General features: G+C 45.0%; 1 long non-coding RNA gene across 1 annotated transcript in view; it reads left to right on the top strand.

Annotated features, from left to right (window-relative positions):
• Positions 1–19,489, top strand: part of LOC139234681 (uncharacterized) — a 22,847-nt gene extending 3,358 nt beyond the window's left edge. Inside the window, exon 2 of the long non-coding RNA XR_011588324.1 lies at positions 19,345–19,489. This is a non-coding gene — a long non-coding RNA (uncharacterized lncRNA). The remainder of the gene's footprint in view (positions 1–19,344) is intronic.
• The last annotated feature ends 1,514 nt before the right edge of the window (positions 19,490–21,003 follow it).

The following is a 21,003-nucleotide window of genomic DNA, read 5'->3' as shown; positions in this document are numbered from 1 at the left end:
TACAGATCATATCTTATTACAGTCATGTATAGCAGTTATATATAATAATGTAAGATACATGACAGAGAGGAGGGGGAGAGAGGAGAGGAGAGGAGGAGGAGAGGAGGGGGAGAGGGGGCTGGTGGGGGAAGCAGCTGTTTTTATAAAATAATAATTAACACGATTCTCCATTCTTCTGCTGGAGCACAATGTGCTTCACTCCAGAAGCTGTCGTTATCACCACACAGGCTGATTATGCAATGAACACACGTAAACAGCAGTTAAGGTTTCACTCTTCCTGTGGGAGGTAATGCCATTAGCTGCCAGTGGCTTTTAGAAAGCAGTTTACGCAGTGGTGTTCGCTCGGGTGTTTTTGGTTTTGAAACGTTCATGAAATTATTTATTTCCCCCCTCCCTATTCATTCACAGGATGTGGGTGTCGCTGGCAAGGCCGGCATTTATTTCCCATCCCTAATTGCCCGTGAGAAGGAGGTGGTGAGCTGCCTTCTTGAACCACTGCAGTCCGTGAGGTGAAGGTGCTCCCACAGTGCTGTTAGGGAGGATGTTCCAGGATTTTGACCCAGCGACGATGAAGGAACGGCCGATATATTTCAAGTCAGGATGGTGTGTGACTGGGAGGGGAACGTAGAGGTGGTGGTGTTCCCATGTGCCTGCTGCCCTCGTCCTTCTAGGTGGTAGAGGTCGTGGGTTTGGGAGGTGACTCCTTATGGTTTTGATTTGTTTTGGTAGAGTTTGTGTGGCGGGAGAGGGGCCAAAGAATATTATTTTACATTTCAAAGTTCAGACTCCATTTTATATACATTGAGCAGCTTATATGTTTAGATAATAAACTGCTTCAATTCAATATTAGCGCTCGGATCATAATAGTCTGCTAATTCAAAACAAAATAAATTCTGAGGGATTGGGAGCACTCGTGTCTCTGTGTCAGAAGGTTGTGGGTTCAATCCCCCCAGCCTGGCATGGACACGGCTTGTATTCTATTGATGATGGAAGATTAAGTGGTGATCTAATTGAGATGTTTAAGATGATAAAATGTTCTGATAGGGTAGATAGAGGGAAGTTATTTCCTCTGGTGGGACAGTCCATAACAAAGTGGGGTAGCCTTAAAATTAGAGCCAGGCCATTCAGGGGTGATATCAGGAAGCACTTCTTCACACAAAGGGCAGTGGGAATCTGGAACTCTCTTCCCAAAAAGCTGTTCAGGCTGTGGGTCAATTAAATATTTCAAAACTGAGTTTGATCATTTTTTGTTAAGCAAGAATGTTAAGAGTTATGGAGCCAAGGTGGGTAGTACGAGTTAAGATACAGATCAGCCGTGATCCAATTGAATCATCTTAGGCAGTCCCTCGAAATCGAGGAAGACTTGCTTCCACTCTAAAAGTGAGTTCTCAGGTGACTGTACAGTCCAATACGGGAATTACAGTCTCTGTCACAGGTAGGACAGACAGTGGTTGAAGGAAAGGGTGGGTGGGACTGGTTTGCCGCACACTCCTTCCGCTGTCTGCGCTCGTTTTCTGCATGCTCTCGGCGACGAGACTCGAGGTGCTCAGCGCCCTCCCGGATGCACTTCCTCCACTTAGGTGGTCTTGGGCCAGGGACTCCCAGGTGTCGGTGGGGATGTTGCATTTTATCAAGGAGGCTTTGAGGGTGTCCTTGAAACGTTTCCCCTGCCCACCTGGTTCTCGCTTGCTAATTGAATGGCGGAATAGGATCAAGGGGATGAATGGCCTCCTCCAGTTCCTGTGTTCCTATCACTGTTTCGGAACATTGCATTCTCCATTATGAACTGCTGATTTCTCTATCTCTGATGGGCCTTGTCCTGCTGAGTAGTGCTGCTCAGAGCTCACCAGCGCTTTAAATAGCCGACCAATAGCTGCTCAGCCACTCCTCTCCGATCTGCTGCTCGAAATGTTAGCGCTATAAAAAGTATGTGAGGCCTTTTATTTAGTTCGATGTATTGCTATCTACCTGAAGCCAGTATCCTGAGCAGAACATTGCTCACCTGTTTATAGACCTAACCCTTATTTGCTAGTACTGGTTCCCTGCACCCCTCTGCCTCTCCTCCTCCCTCTCTCTATCTTTCATCATCATGGGCAGTCCCTCGGAATTGAGGAAGACTTGGTTTCACTCTTAAAATGAATCCTTAGGTGGCTGAACAGTCCAATACGAGAGCCACAGTCCCTGCCACAGGTGGGATAGATAGTCGTTGAGGATAAGGGAGGGTGGGACAGATTTGCCGCACGCTCCTTCCACTGCCTGCGCTTGATTTCTGCACTCTCTCGGCGATGAGACTTGAGGTGCTCAGCGCCCTCCTGGATGCACTTCCTCCATTTAGGGCGGTCTTTGGCCAGGGACTCCCAGATGTCGGTGGGATGTTGCTCTTTATCAGGGAGTCTTTGAGGGTGTCCCTGTAACGTTTCTTTTGTCCACCTTTGGCTCGTTTGCCGTGAAGCAGTTCCGAGTGCTTGCTTTGGGAGTCTCGTGTCTGCCTTGCGGACAATGTGGCCCGCCCAGCGGAGCTGATCAAGTGTGGTCAGTGCTTCGATGCTGGGGATGTTGAACTGGTTGAGGACGCTAATGTTGGTGTGTCTGTCCTCCCAGGGGATTTGTAGGATCCTGCGGAGACATCGTTCGTGGTATTTCTTCAGTGACTTGAGCTGTCTGTTGTATATGGTCCATGTTTCTGATCCATTGTTAATTCCAGAGATGAGGGGGTTGACTTATGAGGAAAGGTTGAGTAGGTTGGGTCTCTACTCATTGGAGTTCAGAAGAATGAGAGGTGATCTTATCGAAACGTATAAGATTATGAGGGGGCCTGACAAGGTGGATGCAGAGAGGATGTTTCCACTGATGGGGGAGACTAGAACTATCTTAGAATAAGGGGCCACCCATTTAAAACAGAGATGAGGAGAAATTTCTTCTCTCGGAGGGTTGTAAATCTGGGAATTCGCTGCCTCAGAGAGCTGTGGAAGCTGGGACATTGAATAAATTTAAGACGGAAAAAGACAGTTTCTTAAATGATAAGGGAATAAGAGGTTATGGGCAGGAAAGTGGACCTGAGTCCATGATCAGATCAGCCATGATCCTATTAAAGGGCGGAGCAGGCTCGAGGGGCCGTATGGCCTACTGCTCCTATTTCTTATGTTATTAACAATTGAAGGGACTGTCCTTTCGCGACCAAACTGCACTGATCACTATAAATGATTGGAAGAACATATCAGATGGGACACAGTTTAGAAAAACATTCTAACTCCGTAGAACATGTACTGCAACAGATTTGACTTGAATAGAAATTAACATCAGGCAAGGTGCGAAGCAAGCGGCTTTCCCATCGGGCAAGTTGAGTTTAAAATTGCCCCCACAGTGTTTCATGCTTCAGCATCAGGCTGTCATGTTGTTGTTGGCCATTTGGGGGCGGTGGGGAGTAACTAGAAGGCAGTTCTGAGGAACTACTCTACCTTGCCCAGAACAGATTAGTTCCTGAAGGAAGTTTATACTTGAAGGGCCAGGATAAGAAGGGCCAAGTTAAAAAAGTTTGATTTGCAAAAAAAAACTTGCATTTAAATCCCAAAGCGCTTTAAAGCCAATGAAGTTTTTTTTGGAAATGTAGTCACTGTTGTAATGTAGTTGCTGAAGAGTTACCTGGTGCTATTTAAGTATATTTAAGGATTTTGCATGCCAAAATCCAAGGAGAATTAAATAAAAATGTCCTCCAGGAAGAATTGGGATGTCAGTCAGCTTTCCACTGGATGATGCCCCATAAAGAAGGAATGATCTTTGTTCTCCGGATGTCCCAAAGTGCTTCACAGCCAATTAAGTACTTTTGAATCGTTAGCCTAGCTGTAACATTGGCAAACGCAGCAGCTAATTTGCGCAAAGCAAGGTCCCGTAAACCGCAAAGAGATAAATGACCAGATAACCTGTTTTTTGTTGAGGTGAGGGATAAATATTGACCAGGAAACCAGGAGAACAACTCTTCTTCGGAATAATGCCTGGGGATCCTTTACGTCCACCTCAGACAGGGCCTCGGTCTAACGTCTCAACCAAAAGACGGCACCTTCAACAGTTCTGTTATCCTGCGGACTTTGTTGCCATTCTATAGTTTCTGAACTTTTCTGAGCCACACTAGGCTTGTTATGTCCTTTTCAGAATAAGCACTGTGTTTGCATTCGGGGCAAGAGCACAAAGGACACGGGGCATTAATCGAGCCATCTGATTACAATAAAAGTAACAATAACAAAGCAAAACCTAATAACTGGAATCTTTTTGATATTATTGGTGCAAAAAATAATGGAAACCACAAAGTGGTTTATAAAACTTTAATGAATGAGGATGCATGCATGACATCATAAGGGGATCTGTGTAGTTCTACAGTAGTATATTGGGTTGCAAGTAATTCTACAGGAATTCCGCTGGACAGTAACTGGACAGAGTGCACTCTGTGTAAGTATGATCAGTTATTGCTTCCAATTCACCTATATATTTGGGAGAAGTATTAAATGTGAAATACCTCAGCAGGCGGTTAAGAAAGCAAATGGCATGTTGGCCTTCATAGCGAGGGGATTTGAGTACAGGGGCAGGGAGGTGTTACTACAGTTGTACAGGGCCTTGGTGAGGCCACACCTGGAGTATTGTGTACAGTTTTGGTCTCCTAACCTGAGGAAGGACATTCTTGCTATTGAGGGAGTGCAGCGAAGGTTCACCAGACTGATTCCCGGGATAGCAGGACTGACATATCAAGAAAGACTGGATCAACTGGGCTTGTATTCACTGGAGTTCAGAAGAATGAGAGGGGATCTCATAAAAACGCTTAAAATTCTGACGGGTTTTGACAGGTTAGATGCAGGAAGAATGTTCCCAATGTTGGGGAAGTCCAGAACCAGGGGTCACAGTCTAAGGATAATGGTTAAGCCATTTAGGACCGAGATGAGGAGAAACTTCTTCACCCAGAGAGTGGTGAACCTGTGGAATTCTCTACCACAGAAAGTTGTTGAGGCCAATTCACTAAATATATCCAAAAAGGAGTTAGATGTAGTCCTTACTACTAGGGGGATCAAGGGGTATGGTGAGAAAGCAGGAATGGGATACTGAAGTTGCATGTTCAGCCATGAACTCATTGAATGGGGCGAATGGCCTACTCCTGTACCTATTTCCTATGTTTCCTATGTCACCTCCTCCTCCCCTCCCCCCTCCCCTAACATTATCGATTGCTTGCTGTTCTGACACTGCACCCTTCGAAGTGGAAGAGTCACCTGTTGCGACGCAGAGACATGTGTTTGGTATTCTACGATGCACGAACTGAAGAACTGCACCCAAAATCTTAAATATGAGCTGTTGACAATGCCGAACTCGTACAGTTGGCTCGAGAATCTGTTTTGAAGGACTTGGCCCGTGTTATTGCAGTGCCTATTGAATGCTCAGAGCTGAGACTGAAACAAATCATGTGTTTGATGTTTTGTTGTACTCATGAGAATGCTGGGGTGAGAGGTTACATGCTACAAAACAGAATATTACAGCCAATTAGCCTTTATGAAGTTCAAAGTGGATTTATTTATGGTGGAATGGAATTGAGATCTGTTAAAGAAAATCAAATAATTTATATAGTGCCTTTCATGACCTCAAAGTGCTATTACAGTGAATGAGGTACTTTTGAAGTTTAGTCACTGTTGTAATGTGGGAAATGTGGCAGCTAATTTGCGCAAAGCAAGCTCCCACAAACAGCAATGTGATAATGACCAGATAATCTGTTGATTTTGGTTGAGGAATAAATATTGGCCAGGACACCGGGGATAACTCCCCTGCTCTTCTTCCAAATAGTGCGGTGGGATCTTTTACATCCACCAGAGAGAGCAGGCAGAACCTCGGTTTAACGTCTCATCCGAAAGACGGCACCTCCGACAGTGCAGCACTCCCTCAGCACTGCACTGGAGTGTCAGCCTAGATTTATGTGCTCAAGTCCTCAGTGTGGGATTTGGACTCACAACACCTGACTCCGAGGCGAGGGTGCTAGCCACTGAGCCACAGCTGAATGGAGTTTTACTGAGGTATGGTTTTTACTTTCATAATACCCTATCGTTTTGGTCTATGATTTGTGCCATTCTATAAACATAAAACAAACTATAGTACCAAGGAAGGCAAGTTAAAATCAGTGAGGTCCAAGGGCTGGTCGAAACTGTTGGTTGGAGTGTTATTTAATTGCATTGCGAGAGGACAGGACAGGTAAAGCTGGTAAAGCTCACAATCTCATGGATTTGTTTGGTACAATCACCATATTAACTCAACCACGGTGCTCCCATGGTCATCCTGTGTGGTTACCTTTATCAGGGCCTCACTGTCAGTGAGAACTTATCCAGGAGCAATGCTTGGTGTAATGCATAAGAACTTGATCTGGTTCCACAGAATCATAGAATGACACAGCACAGAAGGAGGCCATTTGGCCCATCATGCCTGTGCCAGCTCTTTGGTAGACCTATCCAATGTCCCACTCATCCTGCTCTCCCCCCACCTCCCAAAGCCCTGTAATTTTTATTCCTTCAAGTATTTATCTATTTCCCTTTTGAAAGTTACTATTGAATCTTCTTCCTCCCCTCTTTCAGGCAGTGCATTCCAGTTAACATCTACAACTTGATTTATATAGCGCCTTTAACGTAGTGAATCATTCCAAGGTGCTTCACAGGAGCGTTATCAAACAAAATTTGACACTCGACCACATGAGATTTTAGGACAGGTGACCAAAAGCTTAGTCAAAGATGTAGGTTTAAAGGAGTGTTTTAAAGGAGGAGAGAGCGAGGCGGGGAGGTATAGGGAGGGAGTTCCAGAGCTTGGGGCCTAGGGGCAGCTGAAGGCACGGCCACCAATGGTGGGGCAGTTAAAATCAGCGATGCGCAATAGGCCAGAATTGGAGCATTGCAGAGGTCTCCAGGGGGGGTGGTGGGGGGGGGGGGGGGTTGTGGTGCTGGAAGAGATTACAGAGATAGGGGGCCCCTAAAACGGCGCCTAAAAAAAACCTTGCGATTCTGGAGCGTTCTGCAGCTCCTTGTCTGTTTGGCGCGGCGCCCAGGGGGGCGGAGCCTACACTCGCGCCGATTTTCTAAGTGGGAGGGGGCGGGTACTATTTAAATTAGTTTTTTTCCTGCCGGCAACGCTGCGCGTGCGCATTAGAGCGTTCGCACATGCTCAGTGTGAAAAAAACATTGGCACTCGGCCATTTTAGTAGTTCTTTGTAGCTGTTTAATTTTGAAATTTTTTTTAATAAAAGCACATTGCCATCAGCACATCAGCACTTGCAGCCTTCTCACTGTCTCCTTCCCCCCCCCCCCTGCGGGAAGAACAGGCGCCTCCTCTCCCCTCCCCCCCCCCCCCCCCGCGGGAAGAACGGGCGCCACACCCCCACCCCCCCCCAGGAAAGAACGGGCGCCTCCTCTCCCCTCCCCGCCCCCCCCCCCAAGGGAAAGAACGGGCGCTTTCTCCCCCCCGCCCCCGCGGGAAGAACAGGCGCCTCCCCCCCCCCCCCCGCCCCCGCGGGAAGAACGGGCGCCTCAGGCTGACTGCAGCATTCTCCCTGCCTGAAGCACTTTCACACAGGTAGGAAGATGGTTTATTTAATCTTTTCTTTGCTTATAAATGTTTATTCAGGTTGGATTTATTTGTATAATATTTGTAGAAGTATAAATAAGGATTTATTGTAGAATTTAATGAGTTCCCATCCCCCCCCCCCTCCCCCCCCACCTCTTTCTGGACGCCTAATTTGTAACCTGCGCCTGATTTTTTAATGTGTAGAACAGGTTTTTTCAGTTCTACAAAAATCTTCACTTGCTCCATTCTAACTTAGTTTGGAGTACGTTTTCACTGTGGAAACTTTTAAATCAGGCGTCAGTGGCCGGACACGCCCCCTTTTGAAGAAAAAATTCTGTTCCAAAGTAGAACTGTTCTACCTGACTAGAACTGCAGAAAAAAAAATGTGGAGAATTGCGATTTCTAAGATAGTCCGTTCTCCACCAGTTGCTCCTAAAAATCAGGCGCAAATCATGTGGAAACTTGGGCCCAGGGAGAGGTGAGGCCATGGAGGGATTTGAAAACAAGGATAAACAAGGATAAAAGCGACGCGTTACCAGACTAGGAACCGATTGTAGGTCAGGGTGCACAGGGGTGATGGGTGAACAGGACTAGGTGCAAGTTGGGATAAGGACAGCAGAGTTTTGGATGAGCTCAAGTTAATGGAAGGTGGAAGTTGGGAGGCTGGTCAGGAGTGCAACAGCAACAGATGAGCTGAGGCAGTGGTAGAGTTGGCGATGATAAGGAGATGAAACTGGGCACTCTTGGTGATGGTGTGGAAATGGGGACCAAGGCTCATCTCGGGGTCAAATATGACACCAAGGTTGCGAACGGCCTCAGTCAGAACGGTCGCTGTGCAAAATTAAATAGATAGGTAGATAAAGAATGGTTCCTCCTGTTGTCTCTGGTCCTTTTGACAGTCGGCTTTAAATCTGTGTTCTCTGGTTATTGACTGTATTGGGCACTTGTGCTAATCTTTAGAATTCTGGGCCTTTATTGGCTGAAAAACTAGCCTATGTAACTGGCTTTCAGCCAGTTCGAAGTAAATTCAAACAAAACGAAAACGATGCAAGAAGAAAAGGGAGAAAAAGCAACTTTTTATTTAAAAAAAAATATATTTAATCATGTATAGAGTTAATATTACAGCTATTGAACTATTTCTGTTAATATTAATTGCTGTAACATTAGTATTTGTTTTAGCATCCATATGAGCTAAAAAAATTTAAATGCCCACACTGGAGATTCTTGGTTTAACCATGAGAAAATATACATGCCTTTCAATTCACAAATTTTACAAAATAAATCTGAATGTTGCAAGTAAATGAAAACGATTTGGAAGATTCTGAGAAGGAACATTTCCTTTCGGAAGAATTACATAAGAAATAGGAGCAAATGTAGGCCATATGGCCCTTGAGCCTGCTCTGCCATTCAATAAAATCATGGCTGATCTCCTACTGCAACTCCACTTTCCCGCCTGATCCCCGCAGCTCTTGATTCATTTAGTGTTTAAAAATTTAATGCTCTCTCTCTGTCTTGACTCTCCTCAATAACTGAGCCTCCCACTGCCCTCTGGGGTAGAGAGTTCCAAAGATTCACCACCCTCTGAGTGAAGAAATTTGTCCTCATCTCAATCCTAAATGGCCGACCCCTTATTCTGAGACTGTGGCCCCTGGTTCTCGACTCTCCAGCCAGGGCAAACGGCCTCTCCGCATCTAACCTGTCGAGCCCTCTAAGGATTTTAGATGTTTCAGTGAGATCGCCTCTCATTCTTCTAAGAATACAGGCCCATTCTACTTACTCTCTCCTTACAAGACAGCCCTCTCATTCCAGACTAGTGTGATGTGAATGTTACTGTTGCAGCCAGCTCCATTACATAAACAGCTGAACAGGTCAAGGACTAACTCGGGCCTTGCTGGAGATGAGAGACATTTTGGAGGAAATATTCATCACCTTTGATGCCTTGGTGTCCAAGATGTGGAGCGTTCAGTCTAATGCTGGCTTTTTTAATCGTATGCCACACTTTAATCACAGGCTGAACTTTGACAGCACAGCTAAGCTCTGAAAACGCATTTGTAGTTTGCCAAAGAATTGAATGCGCTGATCAAAGTTGTGCTGACACCAGGATTTCTGTAGCCTGAATGAAAGAAGTCCAATTCACAATATCTGTACCTCATCCAATGTAATCATAGTTTTGGCACTGGAATCCAAATTAGTACAATGTATTTCGGCACTGTGTGTACCATTTAATGAGATAAATATATCTGTGGAGAGGACAAAGAACTAATCAGAATCTTACAAAAAAAAAGTACAGTTCTGGACTGTTTGTATTGCAAGAGTGTCATGTTCATGCTGGCTAAAGTATGTTAGATAAAACGTTCACACATCAGCCTTAGCAGTCAGAGGTGGAGGGTGTACAGGTACAACGGCCATCTTGGGACTGAGACCGTGTCGGTTTTTGGATTTTCCAGATTTCGGACAAGGAAAACAATATGTCTGAAATCCGGAAACCTCGAGACCAAGATCGTGCTGGTTTTCGGATTTTTCCGGAATTCGGACCTCGCTGTTGGCGCTCCTCGCCGATTCCCGCCGCCCCCAGCCCTCCGGCGCTGTGTTTTTAATTGTTTTTTTTACCGGTTTCCTCATCTTTCGCCGCCCGACGTCACCATCTTGGCCACCTCAAAAGTGTCTGATCTTCGGACAATTCCGGACATTTTACCTGTGGTAGATAATTATATGTTTCAGAGGAAGTTACCCATCTATATTTTTATGTGTATCCATCTCCCATTTCCCACAAGTGAGTCACTCTCCATTACGTGTTTTCTCTCTCTCTCTCTCTCTTTCTCATTCTCTTTTTCTCTCTCTCTCTCTCTCTCTCTTTCTCCCTCTCTCTCTCTTCCCCCCCCCCCCCCCATTTCATTCAAGGATAAGAACATAAGAAATAGGAGCAGGAGTCAGCCATTTGAGTTTGCTCCATCATTCAATAAGATCATGGCTGATCTGATCTTGGCCTCAACTCCCCATAACCCTTGACTCCCTTATCGCTCAAAAATCTGTCTATCTCCGCCTTAAATATATTCAATGACCCAGCCTTCACAGCTCTCTGGGGCAGAGAATTCCACAGATTTACAACCCTCTGAGAGAAGCAATTCCTCTGGATGCACCACTTACTTTAGGTTAAGGTAGACAGTGGGTGTAGGATCATGAGGCAGAATCAGTAACCTTAATGATGTCATGGAGGCCCGAAAATCAATCAGAACTTTGGTCAATGCTGGCAAAGCTGAGCCCAGGTAGAGCTCAGTGCGGGTCATTGCACTGAAACTCTGCATTGTCAAGCTGAGGAGCCAAAAATCAGCCAAGAGACCTGTTCTTGATCGTAGTCAACTGACCCCTGCTGCGTGCATGTTGGAGAGATTGCACTTGTCTGTGAAGCTTACTGTGGTGGGATAGCCTTCCAGTATTCCCTGCCTCAGACAGTTACGTGAGAGTGGTACTGGAAGGCTGCTGGTGCCTGTAGAACCATTTTCTTCGGGAGAGGAACTTTGCGTGTGAGTTATGGGGTGGCTCTTCTATAGACCGACAAAGCCCACAGTGCATGATGGTGCTGTTTTGTCACCCCATGAAGCGCAGAGGACATCCTCTGTAAACAAATAAAAGGATATGGGGATAGGACGGGAAAGTGGAGTTGAGTCCTCCACCTTTAATTTATCCCGGAGGGCTGTGGATGGGAATTCATTGAGTATATTCAAGACGGAGATCGATAGATTTTTGGGCACTAAGGGAATCAAGGGATGTGGGGATCAGGTGGGAAAGTGGAGTTGAGGTCAAAGATCAGCCATGATCTTATAGAATGGCGGAGTAGCTTCGAGGGGCCAAACGGACAACTCATGCTCCTATTTCTTATGCTCTCTTGTTCTTATGATCAATGTGTCACTAAATATTTATCTGTGCAAAGTTGGAGGCAAAAAGGCTGGTTATGAAATTTAGGCATGGATAGATGGATGGAATGTATTGGTCTTAAACCTTGTGGTTTATATCATTATGTAGAATGGGCCTACAGTATCTGAAGGTTAGAAGATTGAGAGGTGATCTAATTGAAGCATATAGTATTCTGAGGGGGATTGACAGAGTAAATTCTGAGAGGTTGGTTCCCTGGGCTGAAGATTCTAGAACTCGGGGGTCACAGTCTCAGGATAATGGGTCGGCTATTTAGGACTGAGATGAGGAGGAATTTCTTCACTCAGAGGGTTGTGACTCTTTGGAATACTCTATCCCAAAGGGCTGTATATGCTGAATCGTTGAGTATATTCAAGTTTGAAAAAGCTAGATTTTTGGACTCGAAAGGAAAGTGGAGTTGAGGTTGATGATCATCCATTATCTTATTGAATGGCAGAGCAGGCTCGAGAGGCCGTATGGCCTAATCCTAATTCTTATGTTCTTATGCTGGAGATAGCCAAGTTCTTGGACATTTATTGGGGTCTTTATCGTCATTTACTCATTGGCTTTGGGCAATCTAAATTTGAAACTTTAGAAACTCAAGGAACACTGGTGTCCACTCTAGTGGTGTATGTCTCCTTTGTTCGGATAATGTAGTTTTTATGCCTACACTGGGGTTCGCTCGTCTTATTGCAACACAATTTATTTTATTATTAAAATATTCTTAACCAGGCATACACTTGAGATGGGATTCAGATCAGGAAACATCAGTTGTGCACACAACAGTGTGGAGTGTCAACATGGGATCGAATGCAGATCTAGCATAATCTCAATTTACCATTATCTACTTGATACTCTAATCGACTTCACATTTAATTAATTGGATATAAGTTGGCAGTCTTATTCGGTGAGGCTGTGTGGCTGGATATGTCAGAAGTGAAAGTGTCACACATGTGGTGAGCATTTGAGTTTGTGGCTAAATCATATGGCTGGGCCTCGACTAAACACTTCAACTTGGCACTGTCATTGGGTACATAAAGGGATAAAAGAAATGCTCTATTCATTAGCACTGACATAATGGACCTGGATAAACACAGAGCTAACCAAATATATATCACTCTAATCTTTAAAATGCTCTTTTAAATCTCAGTTTGAATTACAGCCTCCCTATATCATGCACTCAACTGAGAGTAGGTGAAATATCTGCTTCTTGCCACAAGGCTAAATCAATCAAATAATCTTGTGCTACTTTTATTGCACTCTGAATACTGAAAGGTTGGGGGTAACACTTAGTTCCCACACTAAGTCAGCTGTATTTGATCTGTCATTCAGTGGGTAGGGTAACGAATTAATGTATAGCGCCATCTAGTTAGGAGGTATAGGGAATTGTATTGAGAAAGAGGGTCTGTGAAGGAACGTCATTTTAAAGCTCCACATGGCTGTCTGAGATCTCCCAAATAAATAGAGTTAAGTTGAACTAAGAGTGTTCAAGAGACTATAAAATACAGTTAGCACTCTCGCCTCTGAGTCAGAAGGTTGTGGGGTCAAAGTCCCACTCCAGAGACTTGAGTACATGCTCTAGGCTGACTCTCCAGTGCAATGCTGAGGGAGTGCTGCATTGTCGGAGGTGTCGTCTTTTCCAATGAAACGTTAAACCGAGGCCCCGTCTGCTCTCTCAGGTGGGCGTAAAAGATCCCATGGCATTATTTTGAAGAAGAGCAGGGGAGTTCTCCCCGGTGTCCTGGCCAAGATTTATCCCTCGACCAACATCATAAAAGACCTGGTCATGATGAAAGGCGCTATACAAATGCAAGTCTTTCTTTAGTGTGATTTTGTTTAACTTCAATTCCCCCTCCTTTTAAACCGAGTGGCGCTTAGTCCCCGTACTTATTGTCAAGATGTGTTGAGTGACATCTTTTGTTTCCATTCCTCATTCTTCATTCTACACCAAACAGGAGCCGCCACATTAGAAAATAATCTTTTCACATGGTTCTCATCTCTCAGACACTGCTTCTCGTGGTCATAACTTGCTTATTTTACACATTTAAACGTTTTTTTTACCATCTGAGAACACCTCTTAATATTTATAACACGTTTAGTACTGGTGTCACAAAATCGCAAGTACCCTAAATAGCTCCATGTGCCTGCTATTTAGACAACTGGCGATGTTGTGATGAAAATGTAATATATTGTTGGACACACGAGTGACCAGAACAATGGCCAAAGGGCAACAGCTGAAAAATGGAATAACTTTCAATAGATTTGGCCCTTGGCTAACCAGTCAGCACTTCTTAGGATGGTGATAAATGAGGCCATTATCAGGCAGTTGTAAAATTGGTGGCCATTTTGACTGCCTTCTGGAAAAATTGACTGTGATCATGTTATCATTCTACCCGCCCTACAGGTTATTATAGGATTGGTGGGGGGCAGGGGGTGAGGGGGGCAAAGGCAGGGCAATCTCCACACTCAGATTTGCCCTCCAGAAGATCAGCCATGATCTTACCGAATGGCAGAGTAGGCTCATATAAAATAAGACTTGGATTTATATAGCGCCTTTCACAACCACCGGACGTCTCAAAGCGCTTTACAGCCAATGAAGTACTTTTTGGAGTGTCGTCACTGCTGTAGTGTGGGAAACGCGGCAGCCAATTTGTGCACGAGCAAGCTCCCACAAATCGCAAGGTGATAATGATCAGATAACCTGTTTTTTGTCATGTTGATTGAGAGATAAATATTGGCCCAGGATACTGGGGAGAACTCCCCTGCTCTTCTTCAAAATAGTGCCACTGGGATCTTTTACGTCCACTTGAGATGGGGCCTCGATTTAACCTCTCATCCGAAAGACGACACCTCCGACAGTGCAGCACTCCCTCAGCACTGGAGTGTCAGTCTGGATTTTTTGTGCTCACAACCTTCTGACTCAGAGGTGAGTGTGTTACCCATTGGGCTGCAGCTGACTCCTATAATTCTTATGTTCTTGTGGTCGCCCCTTTGTCACTGACAGTATGAGGGCTGACCACATTCCCCTTCCACATATTAAAGAGAAAATCCTCCCAGAACCATTCCAGTTTTGCAGTGACAACCACGCTTTTATTTTCCCCAAACAAAATGATTGTGAATCATTTAGGGTGAGGCAAATTCAGAGAGTGATGCCTTAGATGACGAGGATATAGAATATTCTTCTCTCTGTCATCAATCTCCTTTCTTTCCATCATACCTCATATTTCAATAGCCCTCTCGTGCAATGATCCTCTTTGTCATCTTGGGACGGTTCCATAAATCTAATTCAAGCAGCTGCCAGCTTTCGGGAACTTTCTTTTTGAGCTGAGGGAAAAAAAAAATTTTAACGGCGAAATGATTGCAGTAAATTTAAAAATGAATGTGGGAGATAATGTAGGACATTTGAAGTACCATAACAATATTCGAGACCAGGGACCATGATCCCAATCTCACAAGTTCTGAAATGTGAAGGTGTGCCTTGTATTTATCTGAATGGCTCTTTTATGTGTTTAATATTCAAGTGTTTTGTCTTAAGTGGAAGATGTAATGACTGCTACATTGGAGATACTGTTTCTTCAAGTGGCTTGATGGTTTATTAATCAATCTATGTGTGTAGATCACTGCTGATCCGGAACAACCTCCTGCTCCGTCACTACAAAGTATTTTAATTAGTAATATAATGGTCAAATACCATATTTACATCCACACCGTTTTGACGTGTCGGCTTGCCGGATATCACGGTGGCTCAGTACCGGTGCAAGGATGGGCTCTGGTGCGAAAAGTACTCTTTCTGTGATTTGAAACGGTAGTAAATCATGGAATCATAGAAATTTACAGCATGGAAGGAGGCCATTTCGGCCCATCGTGTCCACGCTGTCCGCCCAAGAGTTATCCATTCTAATCCCACCTTCCAGCTCTTGGTCCGTAACTCTGTATGTTACGGCATTTCAAGTGCATATCCAAGTACTTTTTAAATGTGGGGAGGGTTTCTGCCTCTACCACCTTTTCAGGCAGTGAGTTCCAGACCCCCACCACCCTCTGGGTGAAAAAGTTTCCCCTCAAATCCCCTCTAAACCTCCTCCCAATTATTTTAAATCTACGCCCCCTGGTTGTTGACCCCTCTGCTATGGGAAATAGGTCCTTCCTATCCACTCTATCCAGGCCCCTCGTAGTTTTATGCACCTCAATAAAATCTCCCCTCAGCCCCCTCTCCCATTGAAAACAAACCCAACCTATGCAACCTTTCCTCATAGCTAAAATTCTCCAGTCCCAGCCACAGACGGGGTGACTGATTTTCTTGTGGTGGGTAGTGGGGGAGGGTTGGTTTAGGGGTGGGGGAGTGTAGAGTGTCTACCGAGGAGTATTTAGGATTCGAATATTGCAGCCGTGTTTCCACCATTCTTTCTCTCCCCTCTCCTTTTGAAATGTGCAACAAGGGAAGGAACATTATTTAAAAGATCTGAATCAAATCTCTTTGCATTGCACAATTTTCTAGAGCTAAAAAGCCTATTCTGATAACTAAGGCCCTTTAAAGGTGGTATCAATCTACTGGTCCTCCCTTGAACCATTTCCAGAGACTCTATCATCCAACATGTGAGAGGACCAAAATTGGACACAATATTATAGAATTATGGAATCTTGCAACACCGATGAAGGCCATTCAATCCAGTGTGCCTGTGCCAGTTCTTTGAAAGAGCAATCCAATTTAGTCCCACACCCCAACTTTTTCCACCGGTATTCTAAATGATGGCTAACCAAGGTCTTTTACAAGACAGAGTAGTATTTTTGATTTGTTTATTTAATTGCTCTGGCTGTACATCCTAGCACTCGATTTGCTTTTGCCATAGCCTCGCGAATGGAGGCGGTCCAATTTAAATGGGCAGTGCTTCATATGGAATGGATGTGAGGAGGCTGATCGGCGGAGTGGAGCCTGGAGGTGACTAAAGCATGAGTGAGGGTTTAAACAGCAGTGGAGGTGAGACAGTTAGGCCCAATTCACAACTCTGGGGAACCGAGGAAAATCCTGGGGCAACGCAGTGGGGTTGGGACCTGATGGAATGCGTCTCTGCCCCTTTTTTCTGGCCATTGTGTTTGGGAACTAACTATTCCCCAGGTGCAGCAAAGAACAATGATGAGTTCATTGGCATCTCCGTTCTATCGCCTTAATAGAGGGTCTCTTAACCGTTTCTATAGACAGTTTCTTAACCGATAAGGGGTTCTGGGGAGCGGGCAGGGAAGTGGATCCGAGTCCATGATTGGATCAGCCATGATCGTATTAAATGGCGGAGCAGGCTCCAGGGGCCAAATGGCCTGCTCCTGCTCCTATTTCTAATGTTCTTATAGAGTCAATCGAGTCACAACATACAACTCTCTGAATTCACCATTGTCACTCTACGCACATTCCCAGAGGGCAAAATTCCCAGGATTTATTTTAAAGATGCCTCCCTCCTGAAACTAAGAAACTCCATCAGGTTCTGGATTGAGTGGTGGGGGTTCACCAGTTTGCTTTATGATTGCCTGGCCATTCACAGAGTGTGTTGCGACTTGCTGTTTGGAAACCTTGCACCCCTGCCCTTTGCCCTCTCTGCCTGGCAATGGAAAAGGTTTGCCTTCAGCTGCCTGGACCCTAAGCTCTGAAACTCCCTCCCTAAACCTCGCCGCCCCTCTACCTCTCTTTCCTCCTTTCAGACGCTCCTTAAAACCTACCTTTTTGACCAAGCTTTTGGTCATCTGCCGAAATTACTTCTTATGTGGCTCGGTATCAAATTTTTGTCTTATAACACTCCTGTGAAGCGCCTTAGGACATTTTACTACATTAAAGGCGCTATATAAATACAAGTTGTTGTTGCTGTTTGCAATCGGGGAAACTATTATTGGGACCAGTGCATGCAAGAAGTCAACTGAATCTTTTTCCACTTGTATAAAAGGTTGCACTTCTGAATTTCATCGGAGTTGACTTTGACAGGAAAAACATTGTAACTAAATATATACGGGGGCTAAAAAGGCAGGACAAGACATCTGAAACAAACTTTGAAAATGTTCCAAATGCAGAGCAGATCAGTCAGCATCTGTGAGCATCAGCACCCAAAATGCCAACCGATCTATTCTCTGAGAGGTTGCTACTGCTGATCAAGTGCTTCATACAGGCAGTTAGCTATTCGATGTGTCAGTCCAACGCAATGTGCAGTATCATCAGACTGTGGGCAGCGCAAGTATGACTGAGCTGCTGCTGCAAAGCCGACTGATTGAAATCGAGTCTCGACATTGGCCCAGCAATTGCTGGAAAAGTAACGGTGGGTTCACGATGCCCGCCATTTAGTGCGTTTGAAAAGGAAAAGAATCCCAGCAATTTGTGGTGAGGTCTCTTGGCCCTGACTTGCGCCCTCCGGAAAAACCGAAAATAATTACCATCCGGCCTTGAGCCTCCCCATTGTGTGTCAAGAAATTGCTGCATTTACATTGTTTACACAAATTAATCTGGGCGCTGCTTGTGGGGCTGGTAATTCATGCCGTAAGGACTGTGTTGATGACATGATTTGTGGTCTTGACATGCCACTCAACCTTGGAGGCTCTGGAAGAGAACGAATGAAGCTGTGGGGTCTCACTCCTGCAAGTAGTGAATTGTTGTTTTTTTTTAATATTTTAAATTTAAAAAAAATCTCTCTTGCTTTCTATCTCTTTATTTTCTCTCTTAATCCACTCACTTTCTTGATTTCTTTTGCTGTCTCTAATTTGATTTTAATTCACCTCATTTCCTTTTCCGTCGCTTGCTCTACTACTTTCTCGACCACTAAATGTCATTGATTTAAGGAGAGACCCTTGGGTCCACTGTTCAGGAGGTCCTAGATGCCCCGTTACAGTAATGTATGCACTCAGGAGTGTGCTCTCAGGTTTGTAGAGCTGTTGTTGAAGGGGCATTTGATTTACAGTTGACACTAAAATAGTTGTAGAGCTGTTGAGTTGGGAGTGGCTGAGCCAGTCACGTGATGTTCACCAGACTCAATAAAACCCCAGCCAGTTGGGTTCAGGGGATCCATGATAAGGCAGGTAGTTGTGAGCCTAGTGGATGAACTGGTAATGTTTAGTGTGAGTGTTAAACCTTTGCTAATAAACCAACTAGTTCTTAATAGCAATGTGTCGCTATGAATTCTTAGGCAAAGAACCCATGAAGCAAATACATTACACATACAATCACTCCCCCATTGCATCACACAACAGTTGATCGTCCCTCTCGTGTACACACCATAGCCCTTGATTAATAAAACGTTCCCTCAGAATGAAAGTCAGGACATCCAAACTATCACGCTGGGATTGATGTCTTGGGTGTTTTCTTTGGGACCCTGTTTTCCCTCCTTTTTGCAATCTGTCCCAGCACCTCCCAAACCCGTGACCTCTACCACCTAGAAGGACAAGGGCAGCAGACACATGGGAACACCACCACCTCCACGTTTCCCTCCAAGTCACACACCGTCCTACCATGGAAATATATCGGCCGTTCCTTCATTATCGCTGGGTCAATATCCTGGAACTCCCTCCCTAACCTTCACCACACGAACTGCAGCGGTTCAAGAAGCCGGCTCACCACCACCTTCTCGAAGACAATTAAGGATGGGCAATAAATGCTGATGTTGCCGGGGACGCCCACATCCCAGGAACAAATTTTTCTTCATTGTAATATTGAGCTCCCCCTGAGTGGACTATTGCTCCACCTAGTGGAGTACTGTGGTAATACAACTACTGATGTAAATACAATAAAGGGTCATGTGACAACGTTTTCTGTAGCGCCATCTTATGTGTAGTGTGCTTAGTGATGTAAAGAAGATATCACATTCATAACCTCCTTTTCTGCCATTCTAGCTGGTGGAAAGCACTTGAGGTGGAACCTGTGCCCGTTTTATTTTTCCTCCATCCATTGGCTACGTATCAACATACATCGGCAGAAAATAAGCAGCGACTCCACATATTTATCAGCAAGCAATAAAAATGCTGGTTTCCCAACTAACCATGTGGTAATTTATTGCTGATGGAAAGTTAATTGAAATTATGTAAATCTAAAGCTCTTAACTGTTAATAGGCCACTTGACCTTTATAAATGAGTGTAGTTGATAACACACAGGTGGTAAACTGCAGAAAATAGTATTTAAACTCAGTTATAGAAATCAATAATGTGTTTCACAGAGAACTTTACTTGTTCGTTGAATCATTTATATTTATTAAAAAATAGACTCCAACCAAGGAAAACATTTTGCAGGGTTTCGGGATAAGGGTGGGGGCTGGCTGAAGTGCTCTTGCAGAGAGCCGGCATGGGCTCGATGGGCCGAATGGCCTCCTTCTGTGTTGTAACCATTCTCTGATTCAACCATCTCTAATTTCTCTCTCTCTGAGCACTCTGGATTTGGCCGGTGAGTAACTGAGATGTTCAGACTGAGAAGGTCTCTGGTTCCATTTCTGGCCTGGCCTGAGTCTGCAGGTTTCAGCCAAGGTGGGGGAAGTCAGGTGGTGCAAAATGGTAGCGGTGCCCCTGGGCTGGGAAAGGGAAAATTGGCCGTGATTCCTGGTCCTTGCTCACTTTTGCTGGAAATACAGGGGGATCTGAGATCTGGTGAGTCTCAGCCTGGGAGCCAAAGGACTACCTCTCACTAAGAAGCCTTTGGGGGAGTTTGGATGTGGAAGGGAAATTTAATTTAGAACAATCTGTAAGAATCGTAGCTGTCCACCCTACTCCAACAAAACTTTTCAAAGAAGAGCAGGGGATTTCTCCTCACTAAAAATAGCCGGTCGGAAGTTCTGGGTCAGGGTCTATTATCTATTCAAGGTGTGGGCTCCTGGTTTGATCTTCTACACCATTAGGTCCTCTCCCTCCATCCAGTGATCTAAGGGGCTTCCCGCTGTTAACTCAGGGACTATTATCACCCTTCTTCTGGTGATCTATGAGGTCAGTGCAGAACACGGTGGCAACAAGGGAAATTGAGCAAGGCCCAGGCACCGCCTCCCAGGCCCCGCCTCCCCACCAGCACTGACATGTGATTGGGCGATGAAGGTGCTGCTGGCGGGGTGAGCGGTGGAGGTAGAAATGCTGGGGCGATGAGGAAGCAATCACGCATTGTCTAATTTTCCTCTGGTTTCTACCGCTATCCAGCCGTGGCTCAGTGGGCAGCATACTTGCCTCTGAGTCAGAAGGTTTTGGGTTCACATCCCACTTCAGGGACTTGAACACAAAAAAATCTAGGCTGTTGCTCCAGTGCAGTGCTGAGGGAGTGCTGTACTGTCAGAGGTGCCATCTTTTGGATGAGCTGTTAAATTGAGGCCCCGTCTGCTCTCTTCGGTGGACGTAAAAGATCTCCTGGCTGTATTTCAAAGAAGAGCAGGGGGAGTTATCCCCAGGGTCCTGGCCAATATTTATTCCTCAATCAACATAACAAAAAACAGATTATCTGGTCATTATCACATCGCTGTTTGTGGGAGCTTGCTGTGGGTAAATTGGCTGCCGCGTTTCCCACATTATTACAACAGTGA

This window comes from Pristiophorus japonicus, chromosome 22 (assembly GCF_044704955.1).
Source record: "Pristiophorus japonicus isolate sPriJap1 chromosome 22, sPriJap1.hap1, whole genome shotgun sequence".
Lineage (NCBI taxonomy): Eukaryota > Metazoa > Chordata > Chondrichthyes > Pristiophoridae > Pristiophorus > Pristiophorus japonicus.
Note: the sequence above shows the minus strand (reverse complement) of the source record. Positions and strands in the feature narration are given on the sequence as shown.